This window comes from Mustela nigripes, chromosome 5 (assembly GCF_022355385.1).
Source record: "Mustela nigripes isolate SB6536 chromosome 5, MUSNIG.SB6536, whole genome shotgun sequence".
Taxonomy (NCBI): Eukaryota; Metazoa; Chordata; class Mammalia; order Carnivora; family Mustelidae; genus Mustela; species Mustela nigripes.
This window is the reverse complement of record NC_081561.1, coordinates 15937912-15960835: the sequence shown is the minus strand read 5'-3', so window position 1 is coordinate 15960835 and position 22924 is coordinate 15937912. Positions and strand designations below refer to the sequence as shown.

The following is a 22924-nucleotide window of genomic DNA, read 5'->3' as shown; positions in this document are numbered from 1 at the left end:
TTTACAATGAGAGAGTTACTGTAACTTATCTCCTGATTCAGAATGCTGGCGGCTGGCCTATGCTGGCGTTTAAAGGAAAGCAAAGCTTTCGATTCTTTGGTTAAAAAAAAGAAATCAAAAGTTTTAAAGGACAAGTATTTTTTTTCCGGAGGGCAGAACACTGACCAGAGTATATTCATAGTGAAACAATGTGTTTCACTGGTGTTAATATTGACAGGTTAAGAGGGGGAAGAGTTACAGAGCAGAAACCCCTGGGGCTTGAAGGGGAGGCACCGTGGGGGACCAGTGGGGAAGGATCCTGTAGACAAACTTCACCTACTTTACAATCTGGGTTAGCACAGCTCTGCTTCACCTTCCCCTGGGATCAGAAAAATAGATGTTAGGCCAGTTCCTTGGCTTCTGCTTCGCTCACAAAGGACAGTTTAGTGTGGGGGTAATATTCATTCCTTGAATTCCCCTGGCGTGGGTTTTGAAAACTTTTAAGATTTATGGATTAGTTGAGAACCTTCACTCTGAAATGCATGAGAATTTTCTCCTTGCAAAATAGATTCCACTTGGACAAAATCTCGTTGTATTTCTCCTCTTGAGTTATTGAAACAAATAGATTTTAAGTGTCTGGCTGGCTCTTCACCGCATCCTGTTAGAAGGTCAGAATGGAAAAAGATGGGTGTTAGCCGTGCTGCTGGAAGAATACATTCGAAGCCCCCTGGGGAACCTTGGAACTCCACAGCTCATCCAGTATCCTGCAGGCACATTTTTTTTCCCTTCCTCTTGGTATAAAATCAATGCTGGCATGGAGCGGTTTGCTCTCCGTGTCTCATTAGAGTGAAGACATTAATATTAGGAATTTTGTGTTCGGTTTTAGCCTTTTGATGGGGGTTTTTCCTTTTTCGTTCTTTCTTTTCTTTTCTTTTTTTTCCTTTTGGACTACCTGTGTAATTTCAGGAACAAGCCCGGCTTTGTTATGCTTCCTTAATCTTACCTCACCTGGCCTAGATAACATGCATTCCAAATTGAATTGAGAGTTTGCAGGGAGGCAGCTAAGCAACAGGCTCTAACAGCTGGGTCATTTTCTAAGAATCAAAGGACGTGGCTTCAGTTTCCAGGTCTGGCTTTGGCCTGCTTGGTGAGAGCTGACATTTAACTTGTCTCAGCCTGTGCACTTGGGGATGATTAAAGTGGCTGTCTGATTCATAACTTATAGGTGATTACACTTGTAAAGTATTTGGAAGCCCTCTTCTTTCATTCATTTATTCAAACAAACATTTGTTGTTGAATGAATGGTGACTTTGATTTAAAAACACGACAGACATAAAACACTGGCAGCTTGTAGATAGCAATTTTTTTATTTGCTCTCCTAAAGGAATTTCATTACCAAATCCTCGTGAATCTTGAACCTCTGAGAAGAATAATCCTTTCCTTTGTTGGAGTTTTAAATTTAGAATAATCAGACAATAGTGAAACATTCTGTTCAAAGCATTCCTTTTAGGCTACCCATTTATTATACACTGCTCTTAAGAAGAGATGAATTTGATTAGCATTGAACATTCAAGTCGGTGTTTTTGCATTGCTAATACTGGGGAGAAATTTTCAAAAAGTTGTGCCTGCTGTTTAATATTATTATATAGTCAACTTTTAATTATCTGTACTGATGGAATATAATCAGCGATGTGTGGACTCCAAAATCATTTCCCTTGGCTTTGGGAAGCTTTTATTTACCTTCCATTATGGTTTTGCTCAGACTAGTATTAGAATTGTGCCACATTCTTTGTGCACACAGCTCATCATAGAACGTAGGATGAAAAGCCCAAAAGTATACCAGGGGGTTAGGGAAAGGTCAACTGGAATTCAAAACATTTATTACAGATAATACACAGAATGGAGGATTCCAAGATTATTCATCTTGATTATTAGATAGAAACTAATGGCCCATCTTTCACGGCAGTTGTCTAAGGGGGGAAAAAAGCACAATAAACCACTTACAAGTTTTCTGTGTACTGTTCTATTATTGTTTCCCCTTTTGCCTTTTGAAATTTTGTAAAGTCTAACCTGCTTAAGTCACCCCAGTAACCCAGCAGCAGTAAACGCTGCCGGATCTGTGACCTCCAAAGTGTGCTGTGCACACCCCATGGGGCTCTAGGTGGGCCTTTTGGGGGAGTAGAAGGGCTGGAGTCTTGACCTATTAACGTTTCTAAACAATGTCACTGTTACTTGTGTTGGCTGTTACTGTTTATTACTAAAAATACCTCTTCCCTTTTTGTTATTCAGGCTAATCTTGTTTTTTATGGGCAGCAATTACAGAAGGGAATTTTTGGAGGGTTTGTCTTCTGCATAGTGGCCTTCTGGATCTCTAAGGTCTTCTCCTCATAAAAATATATTTCTGTGTCAGCCGGCTCTAGAGCCCTCCCCGCCTATCATTTTTAGCCCTGTGTGGTTCATTCACCTGAGCGATTGTGAAATTGCTTAGTTGTGCTTTTGGAAGCCCATGAAAGCTGGCTCTTCAGTGTGAGATAAGGGATGCTCCGTGAGCATGAGGTGGCGGACACACAGGAAAAGAAAACCATGGCGATGCAGTTTGGTGTGGCACCAGTCCTTGGTAAGTCAGGAAGGAGGTCTCCAGCCCCGCTCACCTGGCCTGTTGGTTGGTGGAATCTGGTTGCCATTGCTGGGCTTCAACAAGTTGGAAACTGCACTTCATATCTTCTGCTGGCCCACGTGGCATCTGGTCAGGGTTTCACCTGATTCCACGCCCGTGCAGGTGATGCTGTAGTACACAACACCTCATCACCCCAGCTGGACACCAAGCAAGGAGAGCCTTGAGAAGGGTGAGGCGTGGCTCTTTGGTGGAGGCTGGTTTCTAAGTTCATGTTCTTTCCAGCCAGCCAGCATTGCAAATACATGTCCGCTTGCAACCACCACAGGCCCTGGAGCAAAGCTGACTTCACATTTGGGAAGCAGACTCTTTGTCTGGCCCCAGGTCTCTTGCTCTCCGGCTGCCCCGTCCCCATCTTTGCTGACCCGTTCACATCATTTCCACATCTGGAAGCCAGCGTCCTCGTGTTGGCCTGACTTACTCCCTTGCTCTGACCTCCTGGAAAGGAAAAAAAAAAAAAAAACAGTTTCTGAATGTCTGCTCTGCGTGTGGTTTGGGCCGCATACTTTTATATACATAATTGAACTTTATCTTTGCACCAACTTTCTGAGGCAGGTGTTTGTCTCTCTTCACAGCTGATGAACTTGAGAGTCAAGCTAATACATAACTTCCCCAAAGTTACAGTAAAACTAAGATAAGTACTTAGCTTTGATTCAAAATCTGTTCTCTTTCCATATATGTGTGTAGTTCTTTCTTTCTTTCTTATTTCTTTGATATTCCACTTCCAAGGTAGCATATTATTCCTACATTTAAAGAGAGAATCCTTAAGCCAAAGGAAAGATTCTAATTATAGAGTTTCAGGTATCCCTGAGTTGTTGGAGGGCTGTGGCCTTCCACAGTACCAACCTGGCAGCCGGTTGTGACAAGCTCTGTCATGTGCATCAAAGCATCATTCTGGACGCGCTTTCTTTCTTTTCCTGAATCCTAGACGGCTCGCTTCTGTTTCCAGCAGTGTGGAGAACTCGGTGGCTTCTCTTTGCTCTGCTGGCCAGGGATGTGTGCTTTCCTGGTTTCCTAATAACACTTGAACGGTGTCGGGAGCGCAGATACCTGACTTGCAGCCTTCTCTCCTAAGTGTAGGATTTGGCAGCCCTGCACTGAGGTCTATGCTTCCCCTTCCACTGAAGGGAGCTTTGTGGTGTTCATCAGAGAGCTGCGGGAGACATTCCTCCCAAAGAAACACTTTCCTGCCCTGCTGCCGTCATGGTGACCGGCAGAAGGCGCGGTCCCTACATGCTCAGCAGGGCTAAGGGGCGTGGGTGAGCACATCCGTCTTGTACCCTGGAGACACTTCGCTGCTGACGAAGTTCCCTTACAGAGCCCAGAGGAATTTTCCTCCTTCCACCGGAGGTGTTCATAACCTCTAATTTGCTCACCATGCCTCTTGTAGAAAGGAGTAGGAGCTGAAGCCCCTGGCGGGCTGCCACGCAGCCGCTGCGGGCGCGCGTCCCAGAGCGGCGGCGCTCCTGCGCGGGTGCAGGGATGCAGATGGGGCGGGCCAGGGAGGCGGAGCCCCTGGCCCGGCCCCGCCCCACGCCCGGAGGTGTGCGCCTCGGCCCCCGGACAGCCAATCAGGGAGCGGGGCGTGGCAGCAAAGGGTGGGGGGAGGGGGAGGGGAGGAGCTGAGCTGAACGGGTGGGTGGGTGGGTGGTCCGGCTTGCTGGAAAGAGCGCCTTTGCAAGACCTTAGAATAAATGTTTCGCCTTTTTTTGGTACTCTGTGCCTGACAGTGAAGGGCATAGCCCTTGCTGGAGATGTGTCTTCATACAGGTTCTGCCTTGGGAAAAGGGCTCCTCTGTGCCGCTGCGGTAACCTCCACTTGCTGCTGTGGGCATAGAAGTGGGCGCTGACCTCATTTCCCGGAGGAGTTTATGGGGATGGGAGGAGGACTAATTAGTCCCTCATTAAGCACGTACCACGAAGTACAGTAATTCTCCTGAAAAGGTAATCTAGTCGCGGAATAAAAACCAGACACCCTTGCGAATCGGAATACAGAGTCATTTTAAATCAAAGCATTTTGTAGTTGTGGAAGATGATTGTGTTTGAATAGGATCTTTCCATTACCCTGTTACAAAGGGTTCCTTTAAAATGTGATTTGAAGGGCACCTGACTGGCTCAGTGGGTAGAGCATGCGAGGTTTGAACTGGGGGTTTTGAGTTCGAGCCCCATACTAGGTGTAGAGGTTACTTAAAAATAAAATATTAAAGAAATTTTTTTAAAAAGGCAAATTTTATTTTAATATTTTTACCCAGGTTGAAAGTTGTTTCAATCTGGAGTTTCAGCTGAGGTTCCAGACACTTTTTTTTTTTAATGTAAAAAAAAAATGCTTCCAGCACCAGATACTAAATATCAAATAGAATTGCTTTGTTTACCACACTTATCAAAGTAAGTGGGAGTCGGAGGGCTTTCTTGACCAGGAAGGAAAGGCTCACTCTTTTTTATACTCCCTGGCTAGGTTCCAGCTTACTGGCCTAAAAAGTAAAGGCACTACCAGTGTGATTAGTATAAGGCCCCTTGGCCCTACTTAATTAAAACAGTGAGAGAATATAATAAGAAACAGAAGACTTCACTGTAGATGCCAGAAAGAAAACACACACACACACACACACACACACGCACACTTAACAGTCCTTGATAACACTGGTTGGTTGTTTGACTTTTTATCACATACAGTGTTTCAGAGACATGCATCCTATAGTTGAAGCCTTTGATTTTTCCTCCTCCCCCCCCCCCCCCCCGCCCCGCCTCCCGCCCTGGTCCCCTTGCTGTCTGCCTCTTACACATTTCTTTGCTTATTGGGGTTAACCAGTAAGAAAGAGACCAGAGCAGAGAAAGAATGCAGAAACATGGTCAGGATAATTTAAAATTCAGATAGTGGTTATGACCCATAACGGATGCTGTGGGGAAGAAAGTCAAAACTGTTGACAACAATATTGGCCAAAAGCTATGTTTCATACACCTCGGTTCATGTAAGTTACAGAAAGTAGACTAGCTCCTCTGTGATTCACCTCCCTGTCTGCTGTGCACTTGTGCTGTCCCTTGTTACTGTTTCAGTAAAAAGAGGTTCTGTTCATTGTCTTTGCTTCTCCTTATGCCCTTTATTTGCTAACTCTCCACGGGGCCTCAGCCTAGTCTGTTGCTACTGGACAGGGAAAGATCCAGAACTGACTAGTGTGGCATTCACACTCTGAGCCAGGATCAAAGGTCAGGAGCCTTATGCTCTGATTCTGGTTTTGGGGAGAGGGAAGAAACCTTTCCCTCTATGCCTACAGCTGTCAATATCCAATTTTTAAAATTCTGCCATTGTGAAATAAAAGCTAATAAAGCTCTTCATCTCTTGAATATCAGTTCTGGTTCTCTCTAATACTGAAGGAAATAAGGAATTCTCTCAATTTGCCGTAGTGTTGTGTGTTTTAGGGTCCTACGTGACTTCCTATTCCCAGTACACAGTTTCGGTCTCTGGAACATAATGTACTCTAGGTTCACACTCTTTGACACCATTGGTAGCCACCTTGCTTAAGAATTAAATGATTGGGAAATACGGCCATGAGGAACTTTCAGATTATTTATCCTCATCCACTCTAAATTATCAGTTAATGCACATTTGAAGGTGAAGAAATAAACCTATCTTGGGAAGGAGCTCTCCCTTGTTATGGTTAGTGAGGAGTAAAGTATAAATTCACCAACGTGACAGGTGTAGGATGTTTATTTCTTTGTGGATATTGATAAGTTGGGGCTACCAAGTAAAATTTTTAAAAATTACATTAAATAGGTCTTCTTCTTGATTTTTTTTCCCTAGATTTTATTTATTTATTTGACAGAGAGAGAGATCACAAATAGGCAGAGAGACAGACAGAGAGAGAGATGAGGAGAAGCAGGCTCCCTGCTGAGCAGAGAGCCCCATGCGGGTCTCGATCCCAGGCCCCTGGGATCATGACCTGAGCCGAAGGTAGAGGCTCAACCCACTGAGCCACTCAGGCGTCCCCTTCTTCTTGATTTTATTTTTTATTTTTTTTTTATATTTTTTTTTAAAGATTTTTTTTTTTAAAGATTTTATTTATTTATTTGACAGAGAGAGATCACAAGTAGGCAGAGAGGCAGGCAGAGAGAGAGGAGGAAGCGGGCTCCCTGCCGAGCAGAGAGCCGGATGCGGGACTCGATCCCAGGACCCTGAGATCATGACCTGAGCCGAAGGCAGCGGCTTAACCCACTGAGCCACCCAGGCGCCCTTCTTCTTGATTTTAATATGATTTAAAGACTGGTGGTATACACTGCTGTTAGGACCACAGATTAGCATAGCCATTTTGGAAAACAGCTCAGCGGTGTTGGCTAAGTCTGCATGTTCACATGCCTTGTGACCCAGCCAGTCTACCCTTAGGCAGCACCCCAGAGAAACTTGGCTTCTTTGTATTGTTTCTAATGGAAACCACATTGTTTCTAATAGGGGGAAAATTAAAAATAACACTAGAAACTGAAAGTGTCTTAAATCTATCAGAAGTAGAGTGTTGAAAAACTGGCACAAGGGAGTATTATACAGCCATAAAAATGAATAGAGCACAGGTTATTTGCAACACCATAGTTAAATACTAGAAACAGCATGGTGTGAAAAAATACTGAGGCCCAGAAGACTCCATGTAATAGGAGAGAATGGTTTATAAAGCACAAAATTAAATTGTGTATTTTAGGGCATGATACATATAAAATTCAGGGTTGTGGTTACCTTTGGTGAAGGGCTTAAGGAAATTGCAAATAGGGGTATGCAGCACTGCCAGCAATGTCTTGAATAGGATGGTAGATTCATGAACATTCTGTTGTTACATTTTGTAGATTATATACACATGGCTTGTATTCTCATGGAAGTTTCAAATTGTGCATAATACAAATATATATTTTTTGGATTGAAAGTTTTTCCCCATTTTTATGAGATAGAATTGACATATGGCAGTGGTCTAAGTTTAGGGTCCTAGTGCTGTGTAACGGTTTGACTTAACATATATCGTGACATGATCACCATGATAAGTTTAGTTAACAGCTAACATCTCATATAGATACAAAAAATAAAAAGAAAAAAATTGTTTTTTGTTTTTCTTTTTTACCTGTGAAGAGATGTCAGGGTTTACCTTTCTTAGCCATATCCTTATATATTATAGAGTAGTATTAACTGTTGTTACCATGTGGGCAAATACATGTTAAAAATACAAATATTTTTAAGGTGATAACGTATAACACAAGTCAGAATTTTTTCTTGTTACTTTCACGTTCTACCCATTTCTTAGTAGAGTCCCCGGGGTCTTTATATCACACAGGCGTGGTTGGGAAGGTCTAGTCCGACAGTGAAATCCCCAGGGTCGTTTGGGTGGCGTGGGGTATAAAGCGAGGCTGACAGTAACCACTAAGTGGAATGAGCTAGAAGACAACACACAGAAACCCCCACTTCCTTCCTTCCTGTGAACACCCCGAAAATCTTGGGGGATGGAGGAAAGAGGACCCAGCAGGTAAGGCTTGGTGACCTTTTGGAAAATCCATATTTATTGCCTCAACAGTGACAAATGGTTCCAAATGTGGACAGTTGGCGTGGCTGGGTTATTACGAGAAACTTGCTCTTTTGCTGCCCACTGTTCTTTCCCGAACAAAATATGGCCTTTTGAGTGAGGGGGGATTTGGCATGTGTGCGATGATGTAATCTGTTACGCAGCCAGGCAAAGTGTCACCGGCTCAAAGGTTCAGTCTTGCAGAATTAACAGCAGATCTGCGAGAAATTGGTCCACGTGGGAGTAGGAATTACAACCAAAGTGGAAAATGCACGCCAGGGCTGGTCTTGGGTCCCGAAGTTCTCCACTGCCGAGACGCGTCGCGCTGGAGGGGCAGCAGGTCCAGGAGGGGAGGGCAGCTGTCCCCAGGGAATCGTCAGCTCCGTCTTCAGAAGCTGAACAGAGGAAGGTGTGACAAGCTGGTGTGCAGAGGGGGAGCCTGACTCTGATTTCCATTACATGAGTGCGTGGAATCAATACCCAACTGAGCGTTGGTCACGAGGACACCAGAGCGCCCCCCCCAACCCCCGCCCCGTGTAGTGTGGTATTTTTCAGACTAATTCTCAGACAGGAAAATGTGCAGCGTGGCTCTTGTCTAAAATAGTTTCGACATCATTTATGTAATGTCAGTACATCTGGAAGTGAAAATGCTAAGAGTTTCATTTCACTAAAAGTGGAAAAAAAATTTTTTTTAAACTTTAACCTTTAACTTTAGATCACAATTAGCGGCATTTTCACCACCGCATTGAGAGTATCGAAGTGTGTGTAATCATTGACACCTCGAGCCAGAATCAACTGAGAACATTTTATGCACCAGGAACCTTATGTAGGTTGTTAGGGAAAATGTGGAGAGATGGTCAGTGACTCTCAGGGCCTCATAGTCGAGAGAGGGAAACATTACGTTGGACAAATAGGGTATGTGTGGGGGCATGTCCTAGGGGAAGTGAGGTTAGTGGTATCTGAGCTATATCTTAAAGCAGGAGTAACATTTGAATGAGTGCAAAGGACATCCCCAACTGTCGATGAACCAGCATAAAGAGGAATTTTGCCTTATAAATTCCTAAGATTTCACCGGATTTTATGACACAAACACAAGCATCATGCTAATGAAATTAATAGTAAATTCAAATAAAAATAAAGTAAATGGAGACTTTTTCCCCCTCAATTTGTTCAACCTTTCCACCTTAATTATGTTATAAAGAACAGCATATTTGGGGTGCCTGGGTGGCTCAGTGGTTTCAGCCTCTGCCTTTGGGTCAACAGGGAGCCTGCTTCCCCGCTGTACTTGTGATCTCTCTCTCTCTCTCTGTCAAATAAATAAATAAAATCTTTAAAAAAGAAAAAAAAAAAAAGAACAGTATGTTTGCATTACGTTAAAGTGCCCAGTGGTTGTGGCCAACGAATAGAATCATAACTCAGTTGAAGAGTAGTTTCATATTCTAGTGGTAAAACAATTAGAAGTTAAGAATTTAGCATTTTTATAATACTTTTGCTCTGTAATTCTAGTTTGTTTCAAAAAATGGGTGAGCCCCAGTTAGAAATCTGACTTGCTTTTTCCTGTATCACAGAGCTCAAGAGGAGCTGAGAACAGAAATCTCAAAATGCAATAATGCTGGTACGTTACATTGCAGTACTTTAGCATTTATTATGCCTTTGGGCCAGCATGCAGGAGAGAGAATGGTAAAGGGCCAAATTAAAAGTTTGCTTCTTAAGGTAAAGTATTACCAGTTCATTCTGCTCAAGCGTGTACTGGCAACACTTGTAAACAGTTCGTTCTCACATTTTTTTTTTTTCCAAAAAACTGTCACAAAATTGCCTTGCCTGTTTTTCTCTCCTTTGCACAGTCTGTGTCCTTACGTTTCAGCAATTCTAAATCAGAACGGCATCTGATAGATGACACATGGAATGAATTTGCTAATCATCTATGGCCTATTCATTAGGCTTATAGGGAATATTTATTTATCAAATCATGACTCTGTCCAGTAATTAGAAGAAAGGGATGAATTTGTATCTCCATCATTTTTTTTTTTTAAGCAAAAGAAGTAGTTTGTAGTAAGCACTTCTAATCATCTCAGCTGAATGTTAATAGCATTGGAAGGATAAGATTTGTTGTTTCAATCATTTAGATTTTATAGATAATTTTTATATAGAAATACATTTCTTCTGTTGAGGCTTTTGTATCTCTCCACATATGTGGCAGATTACTGAAAGAACAGTTTGTCTTTTAGCTATAGTAAAACTCATCTTTATCCCTAGTTTACTAGATGCAAACTTCAGCCATTTTTATGGCCTTACAGAGACAGTAATACTAATTAATGTTTTAATAGGAAAAAGTGTTGGCCAATAAAACTGTTAAATTTGAAGCTTTGATTGTAAATTCAAGTTGGTTGCCCTAATGACAATGTTGATACTGATAATGATTATGCAATTAATATTTATGGAGTGCTTCTAGAATGCTGAGCTCTGTTGTAAATATTTTACTTATATGATTTAATTTCCCCAACTGCTCAGTCAAAGGAGGTGTTCTTAGGCCCACTTTACAGATGAATTCATAACCATTATATCTCACATTTAGTAATGATTAAAATATACTATGTTAATAAGTATATTAACTGGGTGGCTCAGTTGGCTAAGCATCTGCCTTCGGCTCAGGTCATGATCCCAGGGTCTTGGGATCGAGCCCCGCATCAGGCTTCTTGCTCAGTGGGGAGCCTAGTTCTCCCTCTCCCACTTTCTCCCAACTCATGCTCTCAGTGTCTCTCTATCTCAAATAAATAAATAAAATCTTTTAAAAAATAACATTTTAGGGGCACCTGGGTGACTCAGTGGGTTAAAGCCTCTGCCTTCAGCTCAGGTCATGATCCCAGGGTCCTGGGATTGAGCCCCACATCGGGCTCTCTGCTCAACGGGGAGCCTGCTTCCTCCTCTCTCTGCCTACTTGTGATCTGTCTGTCAAATAAATAAATAAAACCTTTAAAAAAATTAAAAAATAACATTTTAAATACTCAACTCTGAAGCTTTGCACATATGAAATTTGTATGTATCATAATAGCTATGTTTGTATATGTATATGGCATATATATGCATATACATGTTTGTACGTGTATATATATCTATGTATATATGTTCTTTTGTTCATTCACAAATACTGATTTGTAGACTGTGTGTTATAGGCTGCTGTGTTTAACTCTGGAGATAGTATAGTCCCTTGCCTTTAAGGGACTTCCAGTATATTGGGAGAAGTGGACTCATTTAAGATAAAAGTACAAGAAAATATGATAATTGCTTAATATTTTTAAAAGATTTTATTTATTCACTAGAGAGACAGAGAGAGCACAAGTAGAGGGAGCAGCAGGCCAAGCAAGAAGCAGGCTCCCTGCGATGCGGGGCTCGATCCCAGGACTCTAGGATCATGACCTGAGCCAAAGGCAGACACTTAACCGACTGAGCCACCCAGGGCGCCCCTGATAACTGCTTTAAAAGGGAAAGTACAGGGTGTTGTAGAAAAATGGGCAACGAATGGGCACCAGCTTCCTAGAAAGTACCAGAGAGGTTTTCACAGAGAGGAGTCCTATTTCTGAGACTTGAAGAATGGATTTGAAACAATGATGTGCCAAAGGGACAGAGAAGATTAGGGTACAGAGAGGAGCTAAAGCAAGGCAGGGTTGGTCAGGTCCGGAAGCCATAGGGATGGAAGTGCTACCAGACCAGGGACATGGCGGGCTGGGGTCGGATCTCAAGGAATCTCGCATCCTGTCCGAAGGAATGCGGACCTTACATTCTGTGTGTTGAGAAGCCATCAGGAAATTAATTCAGCAAACACTCATTAAATTATGATAAAGGATGTTCTTCTTCCCGCCTTCTCTCCTTCCTTTTCTCATTTATTCATTCAGCAGATTTCTACTGAGTGTCTCTAATGTGCCAAGCATGTGTTGAATACTGAGGGTAAAGGGTGGGCAGGAACATACACAGTTTTGCTTTCCTGGAGCTTACTAGTTAGTAGGAGAAACAAGCAATCAATGAATCTAGAAAAAAATTTAAAAAGAGGCAAAATTAAAAAGGTGACTGGTATTAAAAAAAAAAAGAATCAAAGTGTTTCCATCAGAGCATGTGGTAGGAGGTAGTGATCTGGTGGAGGTCAGGAAAGGCTCCCCCAATGGGAAGAGGGCCGAGCTGAGATCTGAAGGAAAAAAGAGTACAAGGTCATCTGAAGAAGGTGGGTGATTTGGGGAGAAGTCTTAGTGAAGAGGAGATCATGTGCAAGGGTCCTGAGGCCTAGGAGAGCAAAGTACTTTTTAGGAATTAAAAGAAAGCTGGAAAAGCTGGAGGAGTGCAGGCTGCAAAAGAACACAAGGACTGGACCCTAACTGGGCCCTGCTGGCCACATTAGGAATTTAGCTCAATGGAAAGTCATTTCATTACAGTAAGAAGGAGAGTAGGCTGAAGGGTGGCAGGAGCAAGGGCAGGGAGACCATTTGGAAGGCCAGTGCAAATTTCCAGTGAGCCGTGCTACTTGGTGGCCTAGAGCAGGGGTGGTGCTGGTGGGGAGAGGTAGAAGGCAGTGTGCTGGTGGTGGAATCCATGACTGGTTGGTTGGGTGTAGGGCATGATTAGGGAGAGGAGGATGTCAGGGTGATGTTGGTGCCCATTGCTGAGCTAGGAAAGCAGGGGAGGGCAAAATCCACTGCTTGAACTTCCAGGAAATATCAACTGGGTAGTGGGGGGTGGGGGTGGGGAGTGGATATCGTAAGGAATTGAGGTTTGAGGTTGGCCTTGAAGAATGAGTAGGCATTTTCTAGTTGGCAAGATGGAAAAGGCATGCTAATCAAAGGGACAGGCATGCACAAAAACACAGAGATATCACCAGAATAGTCCAAAGAAATACACACACACATGGCTAAAAGGGAAATTAATATGTGACCCACAAGTAACTTTGCTGGTTTCCTGACGTGCTCACATTTGTTTTGTGTTGCAGTGATTTGAAAACCTCTAGTATACAGAATTTGTAAATAGGTAAAAATGTTTAAGTGTTTTTTTAAACCACAGACATATAAAATATAGAAATTCCTTTCTTTACTTCCATATCTTAAATTAGGGCTTCACATATGGCTCTTGATTTTGTTAATCTGTCTTCTTTCCAATAAAATGTAGCCATTTAGGGAGGACTTGGATTTTAGGTTTTTCCTTTGTGGCTTGACATCTGGATTTGGGATTAGTTGGCATTTTTAATTGACTAAAATAACTATGAATTTACTCTTGATTGAAATAGGAACATGTTGATTTCAGTTTAGCTTGGGAATTAAAATTGCAGGGTAGCCACATCCAAAAAGACTGAGTAATGCTAAGACCTATGTAACATATCAACTCGGTGGGAAAAAAATAAGGTGGTGTCAATTTGATAGTTGTTTTTATAATAAATGCAGGCATGTTGATAGCAGGATCAATTTGGGAGAGATGGTACAGTCCTGGAATTATAAACATGGCCTCTGTGCACAGTATTGGCTTAAATCCTGGCTTTAACACCTGCTAGCTCTCCGAACACTCAGATCTCTTGAGTAATGATTGCTAGCTACTTTGCAGGATACAATACAATGGGGGTAATGTGCATAAAGCCAAGAACATAGTAAGTGTTCAGTAAACGTTAGTGAGGACTTGGAGTTTTACCACCAATAGCATGCTAGACCTCAGCCATCCACAGGGAGACACATACAGTTGTGAAAGCGGATGCTGGGCTGTTATGGTAAAAGCAGGTACCAAATTTGCTTCCCTTGTGGCTGGAAGGAATCTTAAGACACCATCAAATTCTGTAATGTTGCTGACATTTTCTGGAGGAGAACTTTTTTTTTTTTTTTTTTTTAATTCCTCTGAAGTTCTGGAATCATTAGGGAAGGAGGAGAGAGAACGACATCATCTTGATGGGGACATCCCCGAATTTAGAAGATGGCCAGAAAGCTTCCATCCCCGGAGATGAGGACCAGCCGTGGGCCTGCTTGCTGAGTTCTTGACATTCTGCCATCAGAATTGTGGGTGTGGGTGTGCGAAGCCCGCAGGAGAGAGATTATGCAACTATGTTTCTCTTTTTTGTGACTTCAGCTGATGTGAATGAAGGCCACAGAAAGCTGCCTCACTCAGTGGGAAATTGTTTTTATAATTACAGGTCTAGCCATTTTACCCTGAGTTTCTCAACTGCCACCCCTTCCACTCCAGCAAAATCGGTGTGGAGAGATCTGCGGGGAAGGAACTGACTGCTTATGTGTCTCCAGTGTGATGAAAGCACATGGTACAGGTAAAGACCTCCCAGATCTTTAACTATGAAAGCAACTGTCATTTAGTATAAGTTTCCCAAGGTAGTGCTGACGATGTTTGCCTACCTGGTCTCATGCACACACAAACCCACTACTTAAATGTACACCTAGAGATTCACATATTCTCCGGGTACTCATTCTTTCTGTCTTGTAAAAATGGAACCCTTGCTTTTTGTGTGGGAAAGAAAAGAGCTTCTAATTATTTCGGGATCACTGTTTAGGATGGATGATAAAGCATTGATAAGAAAGAGAGAATTCTGATGATGGTGTTCATAACCTCAGCTGGGAGAAATGACCATCCGACAGCAGTAGGGAATAATATAATATGTACTATTACCTAACTTTTTTGTTCCTCTTGAATATGTAATAATGAATATCTTTTGATACCAATGGATATATATTTATAGCATGATATTTAATGATTATATACAGTGGACCATTGAATGCATATCCTAAAATTTATTTAATTGATCTCCTCTATTGGACACTTAGGGTGTCTGTAATTTTTTTGGGGGGGGGCTTTTTTGCTACCATGAATGTTCTTATAGCTTTATATCAGTTGCCATTACTAGTGACTTCCTTAGGATACTGCCTTACCAGTAAATCGGAGAGTTTAGAAGTTTTCGAGTCTTAAGACTTTTTGATACTACTTGTTGCCAAATCATTTTTTCTATAAAGTCATACCAGTTTATATTTCCAGAGGCAGTATATGAGAGTACGTTTCCATACAGTTTTGCCAGTGCTGAGAATTTTGAAAACAAAGTGTCTTGCCAATTGATTATGAGAAATGGTATCTCTGTCTTATTTTTATTTTATTTTCTGTTATTTTATTTATTTATTTGACAGAGAGATCACAAGTAGGCAGAGAGGCCGGCAGGGGCGGGGGAAGCAGGCTCCCTGCCGAGCAGAGAGCCCAAAGTGAGGTTCAATCCTGGGCCCCTGGGATCATGACCTGAGCCGAAGGCAGAGGCTTTAACCCTCTGAGCCACCCAGGCCCCCCTCGGTCTTATTTTATTTTATTTTTGTGCAAGGAGGTGTTTATTTGTAAATTTATAATTCATACTGTTTTGAAGAACCTTCCTCCAATAGACAGTAGCATGGATAAAACTCACCAGTTTTTTACATCGGTGAGATAATACTTAAATGGAGAAGGCACGGAAGGGTCCTAGAGAATTTTGTGTTCCCCCTTTTTATGGCCAAGTATTTTTCAACAACCACAGTATCACCAGAGAGCAATTCTTTTTCAATTTTTTCATTTCTTAGTAGAAGTATTTGCTCATGGCCCACATTAAACATGGATCTGAAATTATTATGAAATTAAAAGTACAGGTATGTGTGTATATTTATTTATGCATGCACCTGCCCAGCGTCGGGAGCCTGAGTCAATGTGATGATGACAGCTCCACACGATTCAGGGGCTGCAGATCACCACAGAGAAGGCTCCAGATTTCTTGGATTCAAATTCCAGCTTTGCTGTTCTCCTGAGGTGTGACATTGGGCAACTTCCTTCACATCTCTAGTATCTTAGGTTATAAAATTTGAAGAATAATAGTACTTACCTCCTTGGGTGTGGTTGCAACAAAACATAGGTGAAATGTTGAAAATTATTAAAAAATCCCATTTCAGAACCATAATTGATGATAGTAGAAAATGCTTAGGATAAATGGAAAAAGAAAGCAAAATATGACGCTTAAACATAGCGTACCTCAGTCTTGTTTGCACACATACAAAAATTGTTACTTTTTTCTTCTGCCTCTTTCTTTTCATCCTCATCTGGCATCCCCACCCCCCAATGTGTAATATATTTCTAAATGGGTTTAATTTGAATTAATGGAGTCATCGCAGTTCTGGAAAAAGTGTCCGACCAAAGTCTGCAAGTCAGAGAGAGCCATTCACCCACAGAGTGGTGACATCTGTTGATGTCCCCTGGCCCGTGGGACCCTGGGAGCAGCCCTTGCATGAGGGCAGGCTGCCTAACTCCTGTCCCCCAGTGAGCGCCTCAGGTCAGGCAGGCTTCCTGGACTCTTTGAGCTGCACGTGGAGAATCTCCATCTGGTCCGTGCGTGAGCCGTATGCCCCATCTCTTCCCCCACGATAAACAAGCTTCCTTTCCCTAATTAAATGAACGAGAAGGTAGAGTGAGAGACCCCCCCCCCACCCCCAGCTGTTAGGAAGCATATGTTGCATCCCACATAAACACAGAAGGGAAACCTGTGGGGTTGTGCGGTGCCTCCATCCTTTAGCTACATCAGTCAGTTGAAAAATAGAAGGAAGAAGAGGCAACAGATGATTTGACGTTAGCGAGACAAACGCAAGGCCATTCGGCGAGCTTCGGCTAACGCTCTCCACTGGCCTGCCCCGCAACCCTTGCGTGTGAATCCGCACGTTTGCTTTGGCCCACGCTTACAGTCTAATTTGAACAGCTCTGTATTTTTCAATACGAGGAGGAACCTCTGAGTTCCTAATTAAGACAGTTTAGCTTAAGAATTCCTCTTTAATGGCTCATAAATTATTCTCCTGTAAATGATCGTGAGAGCGAATAAGAAAATGCAACTTGTGTTTGTACACATACATCGTTATTTTGATTAAATGAGTGAGTGCATAAAGGGAGAGAGGTCAAGTGTGTCGGCAAATATGGGTCAGGGAAAGAGTTCGCAGTGTCCTGCCAGACTTCAGCGAGGCAGCTCACGGGCGTAGGTAGGAAGGCTGGACGTCATGGTGGTGAGAACGGTAATGGCACTGCCATATGGAACATTTGGTATTTGGATAGCACTTGAACTCCTCCTGAACTACAGAATCAATAGGAACTCAAACAGCGAGGAAGAAACCGTTTCCTTGCTGCAGATCACTGGCTGGGCCGCAGAAATGCAGACATGTGGATTCTCTAGGGCTTTACCTTCTCTAGGAAGGCAGAAGAGTGGGGTACTGTCCCATCATATTTAACTGTGCTGTGGCCTCACACCTGTGGTCCCATCCTTTTTGCTTATCTCTATAACCAAACCATTTTTTGCAATCGTGGAGGAGATCTGTCTGCAAGGCCAGGTCAAGATCACTGTTGAAAACTCAGTTCGCAGAGTCCCATGGGGCTTGTGGGGTGATGAGGATTCTGCTGGTATAGAGTGAAGTATAAGAGGCTGAGACCATGTCTTCACATTCTAACTCCATTCAGTCCTGTTTTACCCATTTATTCATCCAGCAAATACCTCTTTGGTAGGGGTACTATGTACTGGTATGGGTCTAAGCACTAGAGACTGGGAATGTAACAAGATAGAGAGGAAGCCTGCCCTAAGGGTGTTCACATTTCCAAGGGCAGCACCGTCCAGAGCATCAGAACCTAGTTCAGGTGGACGTGGAGCTGAACTGGTCTGTTTTAAAAGGAGGTAGAGAATGCATCTGAAATGAGAGAACCCAATGGAGAAAGACCTGTTGATCTGAAAGTCAGAAAGAACCAGAGAACGGTCGGCCATTGGCCGTGAGGTGTTGGTTACTAACAGCAGTACTGGATTGGGAACGGAGTAGAAAGTGGAGAGAGAAGACAGCTGGTGTGGTACTCTGCTTGGATGCACACAGTCAGGGCCGGGAACATTCCAGCAGCTACGGACTCAACGTAGGTAGGTCATCGAAATGGTGCCCGCGATTGGCAAGCCATATTTTAAACCATCGTGGAATGAATATGTTGTTGTCTACGACTCTGTGAACGTGCTAGACGGAGGGGTGGGCGGCCCACGGTAGATGGCGGCAGTTGCTGTGTTCAGCCACGACCCAAAGAATGGGGGGAAGAGTTGATTTACCAGAACCTGCGTACCTTATTCTGATTTTGATTAACCACATCCTTTTTCTTACCTTATCCACCATGATTCATGTTATAAGGGGAGATTAAGTATACAATTAATTCCACCTTCCGTGCACGAGCATAGTTAACTTTACGTGGTTAACTTGAAACGGACAAAAGTTCCAGATCAAAAGAGTCTCTTTGGCCGTCACATCTTGGCCTCTCCAGTATTTGGTGGCCTTCTGCTCTTCTTGTTTCTGGGACTGAAACCAGAAACAAGATTCGTGGTTCTTCTGACTTTCTTCTCTCCATTCCTGGGTGATTTAGTGGTCTCTTAAATAATAAGATCCGCTCAAGAGATTTCTTTTGTCTTCTTTGGCCTCCAGCATGGGTTTGGTAAAAGCTTCTTTTCTGGCTTTGGATTGACTGTCACTAGTATGGGGGTGGCTTTTTCTCTATTTTGTCTCTCCCTGGTCAATGGCTTTCTTCTGGGGCTCAAACCTCTACCATATATTTTACCTAAATGCTTTTTCCTTCTTTGACTTGCCCATTTTAGTCACTGATCCCACTCCCCAACCCAACCCACCCAACTACCCAACACATGCATATACTATGCATTCTGCATAGTACCTCAGCAACGCACATTTTCACGGTTAAGAAAACCCTATTGCTATTCGTTAAATATTTAAAATAGACATCTCCTCTAAACTTCTCTTCCAGCATCGATATGTTCTTCCGCATTCCACTCCAGTTCCTAAAAAAAAAAAAGCCTCCATAATTCATAGCCACTTTGGGGGAAGGTATTTATTTTGAAACATTTAATGATGTGTTTCATAGCAAAATGAAAAACGTAGAGACAAAGACTCAAGAGTACATAGTGTTTTAGATGTAGGCCTAGCTTTTCAAAACTATTGTGGAGTGTGTTTGAGTTTCTAAAATAATTTACCAGACTCCCGTGTAAAGCACTTTATTCTTGGAAAGCCTTATAAATCATGTGATTTTGTTAATGCACAGACCTTCACATAGCTCCTTTACCTCATGAAATAAGGTAGATTATTGTGTCACCTGATGGAGGAAAACATGTAAGAAAATGGTTGACTCCAAAGCCTACCATTTTGTCTTTGGGACCCTGAGATGGAAAGCTGCAGAAATCCTTTCCTCTCGACTACATTGATGCTGCCCTTGACATTGGCACACTGCATTGTTCCAAGTGTAAGCAGTGAGTAGAAAGAGAAATATCAAAGGGTCAGTTTTCTGGAGTACCTTTCAAATTAATGCTGTTTGTTTTTTTTCCCCCTTGTAGAGTTCATCAACGGAGAGGAAACATTTAAACACGTTTTCTGAATTGTAGAATGTTAGGTATTATAGCTTCCGATGTTGTAGTACTTGGACGTGGAAGGGAACCTGAAGATCATTTAGTCGCCTTGACTCTCTACCTCAAGACCTCCTCCAATTTAGGATTTCACTACATGTTTTAGTAAAATTGGGGGAGGTAGCGTTCATGACTTGGCGGCTATATTTGGTCCTCCTGTTTTCTCTTCAGAAAGATTCTGTCTTCTCTAGCGTTCATTTTCCTGTTCTTTAAAGTGAGGACAACAGGTCACTGTGAAGATCATATACATACAGACCTTTGCACATTTCCTGGCCTGGTGCCGTGTACTGCTGCTGCTTCTACTCTTCTTCTCCCTCTATTTCCACTCTGGTTTCTTGCTCACAGAGATCAACTTTAGATCCCAAGTGTCTAAAACAAATCAAGGATCACCAAACAGAACAAGAAATTTAGTGCTGATACCACATGCTTTAGAAGCTGGAGCTGTCTTTGGTCCCCCAGGCAGAGCTGTGATCCTTTGTGCATGTCTGTGGCTGAACCCAAGTTCAGCTGGTAAGTCCTTGGCCTGGGGGTCAGGAAGATCAGGAGGTCCACATACGCTGCGCCTCCAAATATTATATCTGTAACGAATGGGTTACTCTCTGCGGCCTCTTCCCTTCTAAAAATGATCATCATCTTCCATTCTAGATGTTTTAAGGCTTTGAAGTCCCTGTAGGAAAGAACCTGGGAAAAGTCCTAATGGGTCTTTATATTCTCTTGGTGCATTTGAGTATCTGCGTGCGGTGTTTTCTGGTAGGTTCCCCCGTTCACGCTCAGGTAGAGTTGATGACCTGCTCCTCCAGGAATGATAAGACAGAATAAAACAAAACACTCCCTTCCTGCATAAAGGTGTCCCCCCCCCCCCCCCAGGTGCTTAACCTCTGAAGCTAGCGTTTCAGATGATATCAAGGGAATAACACTTCACTTGCCACTGAAATACAGCCGTCTCGGGAGTAGGATTTGGCAGCTGAGTTACAGTCAAGCTGCAGTACTTACATGACAGTTTGGGGAAAGGAGCGAGACAGAAATAGCAGATTCCAAAATAATCCAATTAAAACAGCAGGAAAGAGGAGTTGGGCGGCAAGAAGGGAGGGGTGGGGCGCCCGGAGCCCGATCATTGCTAAGGTTGACCGTGTGGCCGGCGGCCTTGGCAGCCCCACGCTGACCGCCGTGAACACTCCCCTACGCTCACGCCAAAGAGGGGTCTCGCCCGATATCCCATTAAGCTGTCATCTGGGGAGTTTCTCTCTCTTTCTTTTCCTAGTGGTCTAATTATCGGGCTGTGTCGGCACATAAATAGATCTGTCTGTTTGGAGCTACTTTTCGTTTTGCCTCCCTCGTAGGGATTATATCGTGTTCAGTATCTATGACATCAGAATGTACTATGCTGAGAAGTCATTCTGTTGAGGCACCTTCTGAAAGGCTCAGGAAGAATGAGCTGGCAGACGACGCTTCTGTTTCATTCAAGGGTCTTCATAATAACAGTGGCCGGAAAGGAAAATTCAAGAAATGTGCATGCTAGACAAAGGCCGTTGAATAAACATGTAGAACTCCTTAGATTTTTCTGGGGTAGAAGGTAACCACTGTGATAGCTGTTAGAACAAGGACATGGAGGGGCGCCTGGCTGGTGCAGTCGGTTAAGTGTCCGACTCTTGGTTTTGGCTCAGGCCAAGACCTTGGGGTTCTGAGATCGAGCCCCGCGTCGAGCTCCATGCTCGGTACAGTCTGCTTGGGATTCTCTCTCCCTCTGTCCCTCCAGTGTGTGCTTTCTCTCTTTCTGGAGTAAATGATAAATCTTCAACAAACATGGAAGTAGCAGTGGTTAAAATTGAAAAATACTGAGTAATGTGTGCAAGAATAGGAATTTTTAAAAAGCAAAGAATAAGAATTTTTAAAAAGCAAATCATTTTTAAAAAGCATAGAAATAATCAGATCATTTGATAATAGGACATCTGGTCTCTCAAAAGGGAGGTTCTGGGGATGAAGGAAGCAGGTGCTAAAGGAATGTGGGCATTTTAATTTAACCAGAAAAGAGAGAACTTTAAAAAGAAATATACGGCTTCAAGGGTTAGTTACATTTAGAGGCACATACAGTCTTTAGGCAGTAAGCAGAGTTCATACCATTATACTAGTATATTATATATATTATATTATACTATTAAGTTCATACTATATACTATTATAAAAATGGAACTGATGAATTCAGGGAGAATTAAGTAAAATTCATGTCATGGGGAAAAAATGATGCGTGGTATCAGAAATTCTGGTTTTGAGTTTCAGTTGTGTAACTTACTAACTCTGAAATCACTTAAAATCTGAGGAGATTTTTTTTTATAATCTACAAAAATGGAGACAATTGTATCTAATAGGGTGTTGTCAAGATCAAGTGAGGGATGCTTGGGTGGCTCAGTCTGTTAAGCAGCTGCCTGCAGCTCAGGTCATGATTCCAGGGTCCCAGGATCGAGTCCCGCATCGGGCTCCCTGCTCAATGGGGAGTCTGCTTCTTCCTCTGCCTGCCACTACCCTGCCCCCTGCTTGTGTGCTTTCTTTCTGTTTCTCAAATAAATACAATCTACAAAAAAAAAAAAGAGAGAGAGAGAGAGAGAGAGAGAGATCAAGGAGGTAGTGCGTAAAAAATGTTTTGTGAACTCTGACACCCGCTCCATGCTATTTCTGTCAGTGTGCAGTGTGCTTGCGGTGTGAGGAAGGTATCGGGCCGTGATCACCTTCGAGATCACCTATTAGAATACCCCCCAGAGAACCAGTCATGGACAGGGGAAAAAAAATCTATTGTGAAAACACTGAAAAATATTCACGAATTACTGTTTTCTTCCTGCTCCTCATTTTTCTGGCCCAGCACCCTTCTGTGTATATGGGATTTTCCCAAAATGTTTCCATTGAATTCCATAACAGAGTTGTCCACTCTCTCTCAGGGCTTTACACCACATCATTTTATAGTAATTTCTTTTTTCTCGGAGTCAATGTTGAATAACAGCCTAACGAAAAGGCATGCTCTTTTGTTACATTTAATAATGCTCCTTTGGGGGGGATTCGTGGGGGAGAGATGGGGCGGGGCAGCATGCAGGCTAGGAACAAGAGGCAGGTAAGTAGGATGCTGAAGGAGGAAGGCTTGAAGCGGGAAAGGTGAAACACGGTAAAGCTTCATCAGCGTGGGCTGGCGCGCCCAACTTCCCTTTATGCGGCAGCCCATGTGTCTCCTTGGCTTCTGTTTCTTAATCACAGACGCCATGAAGTGTCTTCTTGGCTTTTTTTTTTTTTTTTTTTTTTTTTTTT

The 22924-nt window shown here is 42.8% G+C and overlaps 1 protein-coding gene and 1 pseudogene across 6 annotated transcripts in view; both read left to right on the top strand.

Annotated features, from left to right (window-relative positions):
* The window catches only part of ATXN1 (ataxin 1), a 401017-nt gene that overhangs the window by 141833 nt on the left and 236260 nt on the right, over nucleotides 1-22924 (top strand). For all 6 annotated transcript variants that reach the window (XM_059399501.1, XM_059399500.1, XM_059399497.1 and 3 more), the window contains one exon: nucleotides 14342-14470. The gene's annotated coding sequence lies outside the window, so the exon portion shown is untranslated. The remainder of the gene's footprint in view (nucleotides 1-14341; nucleotides 14471-22924) is intronic.
* LOC132018533 (peptidyl-prolyl cis-trans isomerase A-like) overlaps nucleotides 22710-22924 on the top strand; it is a 4115-nt pseudogene continuing 3900 nt past the window's right edge.